Below are 18,425 nucleotides of genomic sequence, written 5' to 3'. Positions count from 1 at the left end.
ACCTCCATAAATCAATTTCTGATCGCAAAGTTGCACCAAAAATCAGAAATAATATACTTTTGATGAAGATCCATAGTGGAATGTGGGATCTACCGCTTAGACGACGCATGGCGAGTTTCTTTATACTAAACTTGTTTACATTCATACAACTAGTTTTAATAGGAGATCTTAACTAGGAAGCGGACTTTTGGCTCTCGGGTGCAATGCACCCCCATAGTATTTTCACTAGTAGAATGTTAACATACACTCTTAACAAGTTATCTCAACTATATTTATGGAACCCCATTAACCACATACCTTTATTTTGTTATAGTGAAAGACAATGTTAAGTATTAGACAATTCATACATCAAATATGAAAAATATAGAAAATTTGCCACTTTCCAGTTTTTAGTTGCGGATACTTCAGTGACTTAATTCCGTCTAAAATAAACCAAATAAATAAAACAATACAAAATTAAATCCTTCAACACAAATTTGTGGCGCTTAGATGTATTATAGTGTATATGTGTAATATTTACAACCATGAATATCCTGATACACACTTCCACAATAAAGAAAATCTAATGACAATCTAAATGGTGGTTGGCTGATTCAGGTTGTCTCTATAAAAATATTCGAAGTCTATGAGGCGACGACAATGAGAAATCTATAAAGTTGAACATATAGATCTTTGAATGAAAATGTGTCTCCAACTCAACCCAATATTGTCAATTGCTACTCAATTGCGGTCGTCGGTTGCTTCAGAGCCTAATAGCCTAAATAAAAAACCCCACACATGCAACATTTGTAAGCTTTGTAGATGTAGAAATTCATTAACAAACAACTACTTCGTGTGTTTAAAAAACAGCGAATGTGTGGATCTATAATACTAGTAAATAGCACTTTCATCACGGATCCAAATATTTGGCTTTGTTTTGTAGCCCACAACTTTTTTAAATTTAAACTTAATGCTTACATCATGAGGATTCATACGTGCCCTTGAAAAAAAGAACGTTTTCAACACTAGTGTCTTCTATTCTTTTTTTACATATACTGGCTCTGGTCCAAATTAGCTGAAGTTCTATGGTTGTGATAAGTCAACCTACTTCAGATTTACCAAGTTTATAAAAAAATTACATCTAAAAAATCAATTTAGTTTCATTCCGTTCATCGTAAAATAAAATTTAATGCTAATATAAATTTGATGTTGCATATATCAGCGGGTTTTTTTTTTTACTCCGCCTATGTTGTCCTAACATAGCCGGTCCCAAGCCCAGGTAAAGGAGGAGGGTTGTGATAGGCTTGGTGAGCCAACGTAAAAAACTCAGCCACTCTTATAGAGATGAAACCCAAAATATTTTCATTGGGGCGTAACCCTCTTAGAGACGCGCCATACGGGAACCCGGGTGTGGTGTCAAATGGGCAAGGGCCGGGTCGTCACCCCTTAGGTGGCGCGCCGTCTCTTGATCTGGATACGGTGGCAAGTGAGCAAGGATCGGGCCGTCGCATCCTTAGTGGCGCGCTACATCGGCGCTCAGGTGTAGTGGAAAATGAGCAAGAGTCTTCGCATTTGACTCGACGAATACGAAGGGTAAGTAAGCTAGCCGAGCCTAGAAGGTTTCACTTAGGTAACTGGAACGTAGGGTCCATGACAGGTAAGCTTCGGGAGCTAGTTGACACATCGGTGAGGAGAGGTGTTGATATCTTTTGCGTTCAGGAGACCAAGTGGAGGGGACAGAAGGCGAAGAAATTAGAGGATACCGGCTTCAAGCTGTGGTATACGGGAATGACTCCAAACAGAAATGGAGTAGGCATCTTGATCAACAAGAGCCTCAAATTTGCAGTGGTAGACGTCAAGAGATGTGGGGACCGGATTATCCTGGTCAAGCTGGTAATTGGAGACTTTGTTCTCAATGTTATTAACGCTTATGCCCCGCAAATAGGCCACAATAAGAACACCAAGAGGAAGTTCAGGGGAGGCCTAGAGGACTTGGTTTGGGGTGTACCCAGTGGCGAAAAGCTCTTCATAGGAGGATATCTTAATGGCCACGTGGGTACATCTAACATAGGTTTTGAAGGGGTGCATGGGGGCTTTCACTATGGCATCAGGAATCAAGAAGGGGAAGATGTCCTAAGCTTTGCTTTAGCGTACGACATGATCGTAGCAAAAACCCTCTTTAAAAAGAGAGAATCACACCTAGTGACTTTTAGTAGTGGCCACCACAGTAGCCAGATTGACTTCATCCTCTCAAGGAGAGAAGACAGGAGTGTGTGCCTAGATTGTAAGGTGCTACCTGGAGAGAGTGTTGTCCATCAGCATAAGCTTGTGGTGGCTGACTTCCGCTTTCGACTCCGTGTCCAGCGGGATAAGCGTGCGAAAGTCGCTAGAACTAAGTGGTGGAAGCTCAAGGGGGAGGTAGCTCAGACGTTCAAGGAGAGGGTCATTAAAGAGGGCCCTTGGGTGGAAGGAGGTGATGCAGAAAATATGTGGATGACGATGATGACCTGTATTCGTAAGATGGCCTCAGAGGAGTTTGGAGTGTCCAGAGGAAGTAGAAGTTAAGTTAGGGATACCTAGTAGTGAAACATTGATGTCTAGAAGGCTATTAAGGAGAATAAAGATTGTTTCTGACGCCTGTACCTAGATAGGAGTGCAGACCACATGGAGAAGTACAAGATGGCAAAGAAGGCCGCATGGAGAAGTACCTGTATAGCGAGCTATGGGTGAAGCAAGAGGTCAGGTGTATGAGGACCTCTACCAGCGGTTAGGCACGAAGGAAGGCGAAAAGGACATCTATAGGATGGCCAAGATCCAAGAGATAAAAACGAGGGATGTTGACCAAGTCAAATGCATCAAGGATGGAGCAGACCAGCTCCTTATGAAGGACAAGGAGATTAAGAATAGATGGTGGGAGTACTTCGACAGGCTGTTCAATGGGGAGACTGAGAGCTCTACCATTCAACTGGACAACTCCTTTGATGATACTAGTAGGCATTTTGTGCGGCGAATCCAGGAGTTTGAGGTCAAGGAGGCATTGAGAAGGAAGAAGGGAGGCAATGCAATGGGCCCTGATTGTATCCCGATTGAGGTGCGGAGAGGCCTCAGAGACATAGCGATAGTATGGCTAACTAAGATCTTCAACTCCATTTTCGGGCAAACAAGATGCCAGAAGAATCGAGACGCAGTATATTAGTACCAATCTTCAAGAACAAACGGGATGTCTAGAGTTGTACTAACTACCGTGGAATTAAGCTTATGAGCCATACAATGAAGCTATGGGAGAGAGTCATTGAGCACCGTTTAAGCAGAATGACAAGCGTGACCAAAAATCAGTTTTGTTTCATGCCTGGGAGGTCGACCATGGAAGCTATCTTCTTGGTACGACAACTCATGGAGAGATACAAGGAGCAAAGAAGGACCAGCATATGGTGTTCATTGACTTGGAGAAGGCCTACGATAAGATACCGTGACAGGTCATGTGGTGGGCCGTGGAGAAACACAAAGTCCCAACAAAGTAGATTACCCTCATTAAGGACATGTATGGTAATGTTGTGACAAGTGTTCGAACAAGAGATAGCGATACTGACGACTTCCCGATTAAATAGGACTACACCATGGGTCAGCTTTGAGCCCTTATCTATTTGATTTGGTGATAGATGAGGTCACAAGGGATATACAAGGAGATATCCCATGGTGTATGCTCTTTGCGGATGATGTGGTCCTAATCGATGATAGTCGAACGGAGGTAAATGGGAAGTTAGAACCATGGAGATAAACCTTGGAATCGAAAGGTTTTAGACTTAGTAGAACTAAAACTGAGTACATGATGTGCGGTTTTAGTACTACTAGGCACGAGGAGGAGGTTAGCCTAGATGAGCAGGTGGTGCCTCAGAAGGACACCTTTCGATACTTGGGGTCAATCCTGCACAAGGATGGGAATATTCATGAAGATGTGAACCACCGGATCAAAGCTGGATGAATGAAGTGGCGCCAAGCTTCTGGCATTCTTTATGATAAGAGAGTGTCACAAAAGCTAAAAGGCAAGTTCTATAGGACAGTGGTTCGACACGCAATGTTGTATGACACTTAGTGTTGGCCGACTAAAAGGCGGCATGTTCAACAGTTAGGTGTGGCGAAGATGCGCATGTTGAGATGAATGTGTGGCCACACGAGGAAGGACCGAGTCCAGAACAATGATATACGAGATAGAGTTGGGGTAGCACCGATTGTAGAGAAGCTTGTCCAACATCATCTAAGGTAGTTTGGGCATATTCAGCGCAGGTCTCCAGTAGCTCCAGTGCATAGTGGACGGCTAAAGCGTGCTGATAATGTCAAGAGAGGACGGGGTAAACCAAACTTAACATGGGAGGAGTCCGTAAAGAGAGATCTGAAAGACTGGAGTATCACCAAAGAACTAGTAATTAATGGAAAGAGCCGCGCAGAAGCTTGCTATCCATGTGCCAGAACTATAAGTTGGTTACTAGATCTTATGGGTTTCACCTCTAGGCTACCCAACTTATTTGAGAGTAAATGCTTTGTTAAAATTTGACCAAGGAAAATAACTTGTTGAAATAGAGCCGAGTTCTATTAGAGTTATTCGATTGTGCAGTTTATCTATCACAAACAGCTCACAAAAACCGTCTTGAGTAAGCGCAACACATATGCATGTCAGGTCTATCATGAAAGTATTCTTGGCATTTTCAATTTACTCGAAAGACATCGATCAGCAGCAGTAGTGCGTCTGGATAGAAGAGACACGCAAAGTACCACCTAGCTAGAACACGACCGTGTGGGCGATGTTGGCGGACATGGCCACCTGTGCTTTCTCCGTGAGCTGGTTCTTGGCATCCGTCCTCCCCGCCCTGACCACGGCCAGCCTCTCAGAAGGCGTCCCATCTTCCTTCCTGACCTGCGCGTCGTACTCCACCGCGAGGTCCAGCATCGCTCTCACCACCGCCGCGTCCTTCTCGTCATCGAACCTTGGCAGCACGAGGCCGTTGGGCCAGCGCTTGCGGCTGAGGCGCGCGAGCATGAGCTCCTCTCCCTCGCCTATCCGGTGCCCAATGGCGAGCGGGTAGTAGAGCATCCAGAGCTTCTTCACGAGCGCCCCGGCCGACGACTGCACCACGCCGCTGACGTTGGAGGTGGTCTGCACGCCTGGGCTCTCCCAGCATACTCGTCGAGGCCGGGTCGGCGAAGCGGAAGGCGTCCATGACCACCTTGCCCTTGACGCTCTGGATATATGGGGTCGACGACCACGTACGGGTCTCAGTCACAAACAGATGTGAAACCAAATCTCAGTTAATAATTTAATATTTTACATGAAGTACACAGTATCATAAAATCAGCGTCTCATACGCAAGATAAAGTTTTTTTTTGCTTCAGTTGAGCATCTATTTTGTTTCAGTTGGTGACATGACAAAGTTTTATTTCTGATAAACCGAGTGAATATTTCAAACATATGCGGGTCCGATGAATGAAAATAGGGACATAAAAGGTTCAAACTAGACTTCATTCATGCAAGGAGATTATATATATTGCACTCTCGCAAAAAAAAAAAAAGGAGATTATATTGCACAACCGAAGCGTCTCATACTTGTCTCCTCACGCATGCTTGCAACATACTTGGCCTGGAGCAAGCTAGTTAAACTAATGAAGTATTTTCCTGGTTGGTGTTCCTTCTTTCCATGCATTATCCTGTACGTATGATAATAATCACCGGTTAGCTAAGCCTCTAACATTGAACTCGCGTGTTAAATGCAGCTATGCGTCCAGCATGCTCCGTCCAGGAAGAAGCAGCATCATCAGGGTCAACTAACCGGCCGACTACCTCGTATACGTACTATTTATAATTGAACTCCATCTGTGTTCAATAGCTATTGTCATGCAATCTTAACCTTACATTACTTAATTAACTACTCATACCGATTGTAATGCATACGTCTGCCGGCTGCTAAGTGCATATCATACTAGCTCCGCTCCAAAAGCAGACGAGGCATTTGGCATGTTGGTGTGGTGGTGACCGGCATCCGATGGTGCTCTAGTGCTATTTTATCTGGTTTACTTATTCCTCTAATTAATCAAACATCTGTTTTTCTTTTCTCACTTCCCTTTCGAGGGGACTTCCGAAAAGAAGAGTGGTGGCTCAAAACTACTTTATCCGTTCAATAATACTCTCTCCGGTCGAAAAAGATGCCAACCATTTATCTAAATTTAAATGTACCTAACAATATTTAATATACACATACACCCAAATTTAGATAAATCAACGAAATCATATTCCGAACGTTGGAAGTATATGATATTAAAGCCAATATAAGATGTTATTAGCATCTTATATTACATGACGAGGGAATAGTGAATCACTTTTTTTTGGTTGGGTTGGTGAAAACAATATCATAGTGTATTTGCCATAAAAAATGTGACATAAATATATTCTAAACTCTTTACATGCATTATCATACAAAACGTAACGTTCAAATGTTGCACTGTACACATGTAAGGATATTTTTATCTAACGAGAGATCGCATACAAATTTTGAAGCATTTGATTAATTCATAGTCGACTCAGAATTATGCTGATTGCCAGTGGTGTCATCAAATCATAGTTGCAACCCACGACGTAACGCATGACTATCATGAATCACGAAGCAGTCCAATGATCCGGGGGTATTTGCAACCAGCATTATAATTTATGAGTAACACGAATCACGAAGCAATCAAATATTTCGGTCGTTTTATCAGTTGTAACCCTAAACCCGACACTAAAAAAATCTCAGTTACAATTCATATTGCAACTTATGCTAGCACGAATAGCTCAACAGTCATATAGCTAGCCTAGGAGTCGACCAAGAATTAGCAAATTAAAGCGTTATTTTGATATACTACGCATTACGCAACCACCAACTTGTTCCATACGGAGGGATCGACACTAGTTTATCCAGCCTCTGACCTTTTCGCGTGCACGCAGAATTGCAGCCATGCACGGATATGGAAATTAACAAGTCCAAGTTCGGCTCACCATTTCTTTTGCGCCATGCATGGTGTTCTAACACGGCGACGCCCCCCGCTATATATAAGCCTCAATGGCGCCATGCGTCGGAGGAAGTCGAATCCGCTTGCAAAGACAGCGTAAGCACATAGATCACAGTATCAGACAGTCACACGCCGCCATGTCGTCCTCGTCCTCGTCCAACTCCAAGGCGAAGAGATCAACTGGTCTCCAGGGCCGGAGGCCGCAGCCGTTGAGCCTGACGACCCGGCCGTCCAAGAAACCCCGCGTCGTCGCTGGCAGCTCTGACGGCGGACCAGCTGGGCCGGTGATTATCTATGAGCACACGCCGAGGATCATCCATGCTGCGCCGGACGAGTTCATGTCTGTGGTGCAGCGGCTCACGGGTAAGCAGCAGTCATTTTCGTCGACATCGACGGCAGCGTCCGGAGCTCGGGACTACGATGGGGCCTCAACGTCTGCGGCCGCGGAAGCTTTGGCTCTCGCGCTCGGGCAGCAGCAGCGTACGCCGTGTGGTGATGATCATCCGGGGCCTTCTACTTCTCCGAGTGCTGCATCATCGCTCCTGTCCCCAAGCAGCTTCATCTTCTCCCCGGCCACCATGCGGGCCATACGGGAGCTCATCAGCGAGTGCTAATTTGTTCAAATCGGCTTGGGAAATTTGAAGATTTGGGTGATGATCTTGCAAAACAAATTCATGTGTAGCGTGCATATGTGAGTCTTGTTTTATTGAATTTATTCTTTAATATTTTTTTTTCTCTGTTCCTCTTTGTCGCCACTGTAAATTCTTGTTCTGCTACTTAAGGCACACATGCCATGGAGTAGACTGAATTTGCCTGAATTCTGACATGGAGAAACTGTGTTCTCAAGTGATCTATGATCATTTTATAGTCTCAACTATCAGTGTGTGAATATTTCTGGCAGCACTGAAAAAAGTTTTCAAAACTTCAGCAATTTTAGTTTTCCATATCCGACCACATGACAAAAAATTCCGCTTGGACGTTTGATGAAATTTGATATCTCTCATAAGATTTTTCCCTGGATTCATGAGTCACCAAAATATTTCGACCAAACGTAATTATTTTTAGCAGCACTTAAATAAATAATCAAAACTTTAGTATTTTCAGTCTTCAATGCCAGGCCACATGATAAATATTACTGCTTGAATGTGACTGAAATTCGAACTGAAGTTTGATGAAATCTGACAAAAATTTCCAAACTCTCAGAGTCTGGCTTGGATTCAAAATCATTAAGACCAAAAGGCCAAAATGCATTTTTCGTGGCTCATTGTAATTTCGGCTAAGGCGTTCTCGTCTATCTTTTCTTTAGCCTCCCCGCTCCCCTTATTTGGTCATTTTGTGCTCCTATGAGCTATCTCCTCTAGGCGCCTCTGCTCCATCCTCTTCGTATCTACTAGATCCGCCCCTCTAATGTCGGGTTAACGAGTTCTTGATTTCATCTCTTTGGATGTCTTTCATCTCACGAAGTTTACTCTCTCCTTCAAATCTTCTTGCCCTCAAAGGGTGAGCAGAGGGCAAGCATAAGTCATTTAGTTGAACTCTTTGTTATCTTGCTATGGTATTCCCTTCTGTGGGGCTTACTCCCCCCACCGAGCAGGTGGATGGTGTTGACAAGAGTGGTAACCATATAGTTAGGCTCGACTGGTCTGATGCGGATGGGCGACATTATGTGGACCAGAGATCTTCGTGTCCAACACATGCATATCCATGGTGTGTTCCCTTGCAAGTCCAAAGCTAGGTTATCGAGTCGTTGATCTCTCTCACCAACGGTTCTCCCTTTTGCATGGCTACCTCTCTTTGGAGGGCTAGTGGAGGGTGCTCGCTAGTGTTAAGTATATCATACCACCACTTTTTATTAGACCAGTCTTTTGAGATAGTTGGTTGGTGGAAGTATCTAAATGGTACTCAGTTCAAGTCTCAATCCCCGCACCATTAATTCCAAATTTATCCACGCCCCTATTGGGCGTGATGGGATGTGTTATCCATGCCAGACGTAAAGGGGCTGTTAAGTATGTTAAGTATATTATACCACCGCTTTCCATGAGATCGTTCTTTTGGGGTAGTTGTTTGGTAGAAGTATCTAATAGTTGGAGTAGTTCGGCAAGAGCAGTAACGATATAGCGACATTGGGTCGGCCTAACAAAGACTAGATATGTCAAACTACAGCTTCAACACATGATCGGCAAGCTTGGATGCTGGGTGCCACACCTCTCTTTTGCATTGTTGTAGGTTTCTTTAGATGGTGGAGTTGCTTAGGGTCATGATGTTTTCTTTACTTCCTTTTAGTGCGGCATAAGGCAAAAATGATATATCAGGTTTAACTCACGGATAATCTAAATTTTACTGGTCCAGGCTATTTTTGACCATATTTCTAAAAAAGAAGGTGCTATCTAATGAAACATTAAGGTTATTCATTTCAACACGTCCAGCATTTCGGCTTTGTTGCCGTGTAAGCAACATATGACTTGGTAGTAACTAAACTTGTCACCATCGATTCAGTTCAACGGCGTAGGATCCTCTTCCTTGACTGACCAGTTGAAAACTTCCAACGCCTGTTCTATAATTACTTAACTCCCGGTTGGAAGTAAAAGTCCAGCTAGCTAATAGGCGTTTCTTTTATACTACTAGTATAATCTCTATTGTTGGAGTACAATACTTGGTCTTTTCTCCCAGCTATGATGCCACACGCCTACACCCATCTCTATACGCAAATCAATGCATTTCAATGTTCTATACATGTTGTAATCTCTGAAACCAGTTTATTCATCGCAAGACCCTGACATTGCCGATTTTTTAAGGGGATTAATCGATTTCAGAACGTTTTCAGGTAACCGCAGTTTTGGTCAGGTGACACAATTAGAACATCAAAACATCAGCGACGATACCATTAGTTCCATCATCCGATCACAATTCTTACACCAAGCAACTAATTCATCTCTTTGGCAAATCTCAGACTACTTATGAATGGATGAACCTACAATTACTATTCTAATTCACTACAAGATATAGGGCACCAGAGCCTTGATACTCGCCGGGAACTCCTCGAACTTGGGTTCGTACCATCTCCTGGTGGCGAAACTTCGGCCGATGAGGTAGCCTGCGGTGCCAGAGGCCATGGCGAGCCGTGTAGACCATCTGTGAGATCATCGCGAATCCGAAGAAGCCAGTGATCTCGAAGAGGTAGTGAGGGCAGGTGACAAGCTCGAAGAGGCCACCCTTGGGGATCTTGTACCCCTTATCATCGTCGCCTCCTTTTCTGGGTTGCGACAGGAGGTACTGGTGGTAGAAGTTGCCGGCAATGCCTATCGCGAAGAGGAGCATGCTGGGGTAGAGTAGGTTGGTTGAAGGGTCGGGGAGGCCGACGGCCAGGTGTTGTGCGTAGATCATGTGATGGTGCTGAGTACGTAGCTGGAGGAGATTGTGAGAGCCGTATTGAGTGGCATGTTTCCACTATACCGGTGGATGAATAATACCTACAAGAGCCAAACAAGAAAGTACTAGATGCGTTACAACGGTGTAGTGTAATAAGTTGCCTCTACTGGAAAATGGTTTTCTTTTTCAAGATACCTATAAGACTGAATATCAAATTATTGTGAAATATAGTTTCTATCAGATTTCGGCCACCACTGAAATCACAGAAATTTATCGGATGATTTCAATGATTTGGGTATGGGCAGTGGCGGACCCAAGAATAATTGGAAGCCTGGGCAAACTACATTTTTTTAAAGGCTTAAGATGCTAATTCTTTTTTCAAATGACCATGAAAATGCATTGATATAAGGTAGTACCCATCCAGCAAGCTCGTGCAAATGCCCTGCAGGGATGCTGAATCCGCCTATTGGTACCAAAGATTTCCAGTAACCGTGGTCACCGATGATAACTAGTCAAATACTGGAGATCGAAGATTCTCGAACAAAATTTAAATTTTAAACTTGATTGTGTCTAAACATTTTCTATAAGTATAATATTTAGGGGAGAAGAAATCGAAAATCTCTGACAAATAAATTGGGGCATGGAGTTATAGTGGAGGGGCCAAACCTCCACAGGCGGCAAACAAGAAAGCGCAGAGGGCAAGTGGACACAACAGAGGTCAGTGAAAATAGACTCCTCAGGCAATCTGGCGATTCCCCGGCGATCTCGCTTTCCCACCACCACCACCACCATCTCCGCCGCCTCCTCCCTCTCCCTGAGTGCTTGCCGTGGCTGGTATTCTCCGGTACGCGCGGCGGAGGAGCATGTCCATTCCGAAGTGGACGGCGGGTTTTCCGTCGTTCGCCGAGGAGATGCGGATGGGAGAAGAGATAAGGCGGAAGGAGAAGGAAGCGGTGATGGCGGAGGAGCGAAGGATGGCTCTACTGCGGCGAAAGCTCCTGATCCTTCAGATCAGCCTCGCCTCGGAGTGGGCTGTCGAGCAGATGGTAAAGGGGTGGAGACCGCAAATCTCAGGGCAGGGGCTCGAGGAGCAGGTAGCTGCGGCGCTGGCGATGATCAAAATGAAGGATCCCGACGACCCGCGGCGTCAAATGGCGGAGCAAGGGCTGGAGGATCTAGAGAATTGGACGCCGTGACGACCACGCCTCGGATCTCGCCGCTGAGGGCGTCACCGTTGCTATTTGGTGGTGAAGGTATGCGGCCTGGAATTTCTGAGGGTCCTCGAGTGTCTGCTGATGCTCAGCGGCGGAGGGAGAAAATCAGGCGAGGAAACCCATCTCCGACGAGGTACTGCTCGCCGGAGAGGTTGGGGAAAGCTGGAGATTGTCCTCAGGGGCGGGCCCCGTTGCGCAGCTGCTCTCTGGTGGCGGCAATTGGTGGCCGTCGATTGGACCCTCCAGAGCGAAATCGAGCCGTTCGTGGAGCTTCAGGGATGGCGGGTTTTGAAAATGCGTCTTCAGAAGTGGATATAACTGTGGCTGCGCAGCCAGTGTCGAGGAAAAAACTCCTGGTCTGATCTAGGTTTTCGCCTAGCTCTCCGACCCTGGTCTGGGTCAGGAAGGAGTTGGTCCAAAACAGATCGTTTACTCCGGCTGATTGTTTTCCTGCTAGAAGTGGATTTCTACCCAAGCCAAAAGTGATCAAGTTCTCAGATCTGTGGGGTGTGGGAGAGGGGAAGTAATCGTTCGTGGAGGTGGTCAAAATGGCGGGAGGTGGTCGTGGCGCGGGCAGATTTGGTGGTGTGGGGGCTGGTCGTGGTTCGGGTGGTGGGCGTGCACCCCCAGCGGCGACAACATCTGCGGCTACATCGCTTGGAGCTACCAATGAGCCTGTTGGGGTCAAGTCGGAGTTCCCCCGCCGATGATGCAGCAGTTGGGAGCTGGTCAAGGTATGTTTCCGATGATGCAGCCAAATATGTGGAATATGCCAATGAGCCAGTGGTCGCAGTTCTTCGGCAATCAGCAGATTCCGCCTACTGGTTTCAATCCGGCGATGATGATTCCTCAAGGGATCCCTCCTAGTCTTCCACAATCCAACAGTCAAGGTAGCAGTGCTAGCATGGTTCCTTCACAGCAACCGCAAGGATCTGGTGTTGGGAAGAACAAGAAGAAGAATCAGAAGAATGCTGCTTCAGATGGATCAAAACAAAGTGGTGATAGGGGTGGTGCTAATCTTCAGTTATCTGTCTCTGGTGGTCCTGGGCCTATCCTGGATCCCAAGTTCAAGACTGTAACTTGCTACAACTGTGGAGAATTGGGACACTATGTTGGCCTATGCACTAGGATCAAGAGGTGCTTTATATGCAGCAAGACTGGACACCATATGGACAACTGCCTCATGTGGTACTCTCTTCTTCCAACTGCTCAATACTGGGAGTGCAAATCCTGGTTTGGGTTTCTTTCATGTGGAAGTGGAAGGTCCAGAAGCTGTGCAGTGGTTGAACATGGATAATGTAGGAGTGGTGGTGGTTAAAGAAGGAGAAATTTCAGCTGAGGAACTTGAGAAATGCTTCAATGATATGTGGAAAGCAAACTGGTTTTGGCAGATTAGACAGATTGGTCCCAAGAAGTTCTTAGTTAGGTTTCCTCCTAGCAAAAGGATTAAGGACTTAGTGGAGTACCCCTCCATTAACCTAAAAAAAGATGGAGTGGTAATCTACTTTGTGAACTCAGGAAGGGGAAGCTGAACCATTTGAAGAATTCCAGGAAATCTGGGTGAAAATCTTTGGTATTCCTGCCAAGTGGTTGACTTGGAAAACTATCTGTCAAATCTCCACCTCCCTGGGTGTGCTTGTGAACATTGACTGGCAGGGCATCTTCAGAAGCTTCTACAAAGAGGTCAGGGTTAAAGTAGCCGTGAGAGACAAAGCCAAGATCCCAGCAAACAAGCTATTTGAGATGGAGCAGTGTTTTTTCCTGATCAATTTCATTGTAGAAAGTGAAGGTGAAGCTATTGATGTAGATGATGATGATGAAGATACTGGACAGGGTAATGTAGGTGATGCAGTTGATGATGATAATGAGATTGGGGATGACTTCAAGAGCCTGGAAAAGGGTAAAAATAGTGGAACTAATAGTAAGATGGAAACAGAACCTTCCATCCCTCACCGGTGGTAGAAGTGATGTTCAACCTGCTATTCATCAAAAGTTGGAATCATCTGTTCAAGACAAAGTGTTTGGCAAAGAACCATGTGTTCAAGTCAATAATGCTTTGGTCCTGAGGGGAGCTGAGGAAAATATTGGGAAGAACCTTCTTCAACACTTTGATGAGGAGAGTGATGATGAGGCTGATGATGGTGGTCAGAATGCTGATAAGTTGGTGCCCAACAATCCTGTTCATGTGATTCCTCCTATGGCTTGGAAGGAAAAGAAGAAGTGGGGGCCTGTGCAAGCTACAAGAATGAGTTCCAGGATTACAAGGGATGGTAAGACAGCTATTGAGAAAGCTCAAGATATTAAGAAGGCCAAAAACCTAGAAATACCTAAAGGTAACAAAATTCATGGCTTTTCAAATTCTTTTGCTGCCCTTGATAATCCTACTTTATATGATAATGCAAAGAATGCTGGCATTATCCTGGGACATAGAAATTCTAATGTTAATTCTGTGATTGATGAAATTAAAGAAGCTGAAACTAAAAGGCTTGTTGATTTTCATAATTCCAACCCTGATAGTTTTCTTCCTAGTGACATTAGTCTTTCTTTGGAAGAACTGAGGGTAGGTTTTGAAGAGGAAAGAAAAGGTGTTTCTGATCATGAGGATTGCATTAGTGATGTACCTGATGATGATGAACCTTGGACATTAGTCCATAGTAGGAAAAAGGGTAGAAGAAAACTGATTTTTAAAATGGTAGTAGCTTTAATATGGAACCCTAGAGGTCTTAACAGACCGACAAGCTTACTAGAGTACATGACCTCATTAGAGAGACATGTCCTGATATTATATGTTTTTCTGAATCTAAAAAAGAAGATTTCTCTAGTTTGCAGCTTAAGGAATTAGATCCAAGAGAAAAGTTTTCTTGGAATTGGTTACCTGCTGTGAAAACTGCTGGAGGGATTCTTGTGGGGGTTAGCATTGATATGTTTGATGTCATTAAGTGGGATATCCTTTCTTATTGTGTCTCTGTGCACATTAAAGCAAAAAAGGATAATGTCATTTGGAGAGTTATTGGTGTGTATGGTTCTGCATATGAGGAACATAAACTAGATTTTATCAATGAATTGCATAACATCATGGCTTGTTGGAATGGTCCTACCCTTGTTGGTGGTGATTTCAATCTCATTAGAGAAAAGTGTGAGAAAAACACTGGAAACATCAACCAGCATTGGGCTAACCTTTTTAATGACTGGATCAATAAATTTAATTTGATGGAGCTTAGAAATCCTAGTAGGCAATTCTCTTGGGCTAATAATCAAGATAAGTTGATTATGGCTTTACTGGACAGAGTTTTTGTGACTACCTGTTGGGATTCCCTTTTTCCTGCTAGTAGTCTAGCCTCTAAAGCTAGGGTGGGAAGTGACCATACTCCCCTTATTGTGGACACTGGGGCTCTGAAAATTCCTTGTACTAAACAATTTCGTTTTGAGAAATGGTGGCTTAATGTTGAGGGTTTTGATCAGGTGGTTGCCAAGTTCTGGCAATCCCCATGTCAATTCCAAAATTCCATTGACGAGATGGCAATTCAAGATTAGGAATACTAGAAAAGGTTTAAAAGGTTGGGCTGCTAATATTGAATCTGCTCAAAGGAAAAATAAACAAAGTTTGGTTGCTTGAATATGATTTGCTTGATATTCTTGCTAAAACACAAAGTTTATCCCCTGTTTCTAAAAAAAGAATGAAAGATATTTCTGTTGAACTCACTAGAATTTGGGGTAATGAAGAAATTAAGGCTAGGCAAAGGTCTAGAGAAAGATATATTTTGGAAGGGGATCGTAATACTGCCTACTTCCATTCTGTAGCTAACCAAAGGAGAAGAAAAAAACAGATCTGCCAGCTACAAGGTGATGTGGGGATGGTGGAAGACAACAAAGGTATGTTGGATATTGCTGTCAACTACTATAAATCCCTTTTCTGCAAAGAACCTTGTCTTGATATTGATCTAGTATATGATTTTTGGGACCCAGAGGATTTGGTGTCACAAAGTCATAATGAGATGCTTGATGCTCCTTTTTCTGAAAAAGAGGTAAAGGAGGCTATCTTTGGCTCTTATGCTGAAGGTGCTCCTGGACCTGATGGTTTTTCTTTTCTCTTTTATCAACATTTTTGGGAGCTCATTAGAGCTGATTTCATGGCTATGGTCAAAGATTGGAATGAGGGGAAACTTTATTTATTTAGGCTTAATTTTTCTTTGTTGACTCTGATTCCAAAAGAGACTGATGCTGTAATTATACAGAAATTCAGACCTATTGCCTTGACTAATTGTAGTTTTAAGATTTTTTCTAAATGTGCCACAAATAGGTTGGGTGTGGTTAGTGAGAAGCTTATTTCTCCTAATCAAACTGCTTTTATCAAAGGGAGATACATTCTTGAGAGTGTGGTATCCGCCCATGAGGTAATTCATGATCGTTGTTCACAGAGGGGATAGTGGCTTTGTTTTTAAGTTAGATTATGAAAAAGCATATGATAGAGTGGATAGAGACTTCCTTTTAAGAGTAATGAAAATGAGGGGTTTTAGCCCCAAGTGGATGTCTATTATTGAAGGGCTCTTACATAATGGTTCTGTTGGTGTTAGGATCAATGATTGTAATAGTCATTTTTTCCTTACTAGCAGAGGTGTCAGACAGGGGGGTCCTATTTCCCCCATTCTTTTCAATTTTATGGCTGATGTTTTCACTAAGATTCTATACAAAGTCATGCTCGGAGGGCAGATAGCTGGACTTATGCAAAACCTGGGAAGGGGAGGGATCATTAGTATGCAGTATGCTGATGATACTTTGCTTTTCCTTGAAAATAGATTAGCTTCTGCCATTAACTTGAAGTGGATTTTGGCCTGTTTTGAACATATGTCTGGTATGAGGATTAATTTTCATAAGTGTGATCTAGTCCCCATTAATGTTTTAGAAAGTGATGCACAGCTTTTTGCACAATCTTTAAGTTGCAAGCTGGGAGAGTTTCCTCTGCAATATTTGGGGGTTCCTCTGCATCACTGCAAACTTAAAAAAGAGGACATTCAACCTGTTGTTGATAAAATCCTCAAAAGGGCTGCTGGCTGGAGAGGGAAACTCCTCAATCATGCTGCCAAACTAGAGCTGGTTAGGAGTGTTTTGGCCAGTATTCCCATTTATCTTCTTAGTGTGATCAAATTCCCAAAATGGGCTATTTCTCTTATTAACTCTCAGATGGCACATTGTCTGTGGGATAATTATGAGGGGCATCATAAGTATCATTTAGCTAATTGGGGTTTGGTCACCAGGAAAAAGACTATGGAGGTTTGGGCATCCCCGATTTATCGAAATGAATATGTGCCTTTTGGCTTCCTGGATCAAAAGGTATCGCTTGGATGATAACAAAGTCCGGAAACAGATAATAGATAATAAATATAATGTGTGTAATCCTAACATTTTCTCTTGTTCCGCTAATGGAGCCTCCCCTTTTGGAAAGGGGTGCTTTGGGCTGCTAAAGCTGCTAAGATGGGATATAAATGGAAAGTTGGGAATGGTAGGAATATTAAGTTCTGGGAGGATCATTGGTTTGGTTCTTGCTCTTTGGCTATTCAATACTGGGAAATATATTTCCTTTTGAATGAGCAAAATAAAACTATTGTTGATCTATGGGATGGTGTGTCCTTGAAAATGACTTTTAGGAGATGCTTTGACCATAATTTGATGTTGCAATGGTTGGAAATTCAGCAAATTGCACAAACTATCCATTTTGATGATTCTCCAGATTGTTTGATTTGGAAGTGGGGAGCAAGTGGGGTTTATAGTGTGAAATCTCTTTATGCTGTTGTTAACTTTGGGGAATTCAAACTGTTGATATCCACTGTGTTTGGAAAATCAAAGTACCCCCAAAAATTCACTTTTTCCTCTGGTTGCTTTCCCACAACAGGCTCCTTACTAGAGATAATCTGGTCAAGAGACAGAGTGTTGATGATTTAACCTGTGTTTTTTGTAATGAAATAGAATCTTGTCAACATCTGTTTTTTGATTGTGTGGTTGCTGCTAGCATTTGGAAAGAAATTGTTAATGCTTTGGGTGTTGACTTTCAAATCTCAAATATGCATGATGTTGCTGCTTTATGGAATGATAGGAAAAAATATAAGAAATATAATATGATTTTTGTCGTTGTCTTGAGAACTATCTCGGATTACCGTAAATGATCATGTTTTCAATAGAGCTCAATGGTTTGGTATGCGGGGTTTGTGGAGACGCTTGGTCCGCAGTACTGTGCTCGAGTGGAAAATTCTGCTCAAAGAAGAAGAAAAAGAAGGGCTGATGTCTCGTTGAACAAGGTGGAGGAAGTGGCCAGGCTGCCACCACCGATATTGTGGCCGGATCCCGGGTGATCCCACAGAAAAAGGCAAGAGCGACACTGGAAGTTTGCAACATGAACAACTCGAGAGGTTTTGGGCCAATGATGATTACTGCAGAGGATTTGGCAAGGACCCTGGAGGCGAATGATTTGATCCTGGTGGGTGATGGAGCATGTTTCCAAGTCATGGATCGTCAGTAGCTTGAAAAAAGGGTGCTGAGGGCTCAATCTGCTGTGCTTTCTTTCTCTGATGCTGTTTTGGTGTTAGATGTTTTCTCTCTGGTGCATTGATATGGTTTGTAAGATACTTTGAATTCTGCTGGCTGGCTTGCCCAGAGAGAGGTTTAGGTGCTGTTATGATAAAACTTCTGAATATTGTAAATTGGTTATCTGGTTTCAATATATTGGAGCCGGGGGTATGCCCCTATTTCTCTAAAAAAGTTATAGTGGAGGGGAAACACATATGGTTTATGTTGAACAAACCAACAATTCCAAATTCAAAACGAATTTAA

General features: G+C 43.5%; 3 pseudogenes; 1 reads left to right on the top strand and 2 right to left on the bottom strand.

Moving 5' to 3' along the window:
• Positions 1–1,323: 1,323 nt before the first annotated feature.
• LOC124661267 lies at positions 1,324–3,175 on the top strand (annotated as a pseudogene).
• Positions 3,176–4,756: 1,581 nt separating this feature from the next.
• On the bottom strand, positions 4,757–8,244 carry LOC124661257 (annotated as a pseudogene).
• Positions 8,245–10,010: 1,766 nt separating this feature from the next.
• LOC124684105 lies at positions 10,011–10,472 on the bottom strand (annotated as a pseudogene).
• Between the last annotated feature and the right edge of the window lie 7,953 nt (positions 10,473–18,425).

The sequence above is a fragment of the Lolium rigidum genome, chromosome 1 (genome assembly GCF_022539505.1).
Source record: "Lolium rigidum isolate FL_2022 chromosome 1, APGP_CSIRO_Lrig_0.1, whole genome shotgun sequence".
In the NCBI taxonomy this organism is placed as follows: domain Eukaryota; kingdom Viridiplantae; phylum Streptophyta; class Magnoliopsida; order Poales; family Poaceae; genus Lolium; species Lolium rigidum.
Note: the sequence above shows the minus strand (reverse complement) of the source record. Positions and strands in the feature narration are given on the sequence as shown.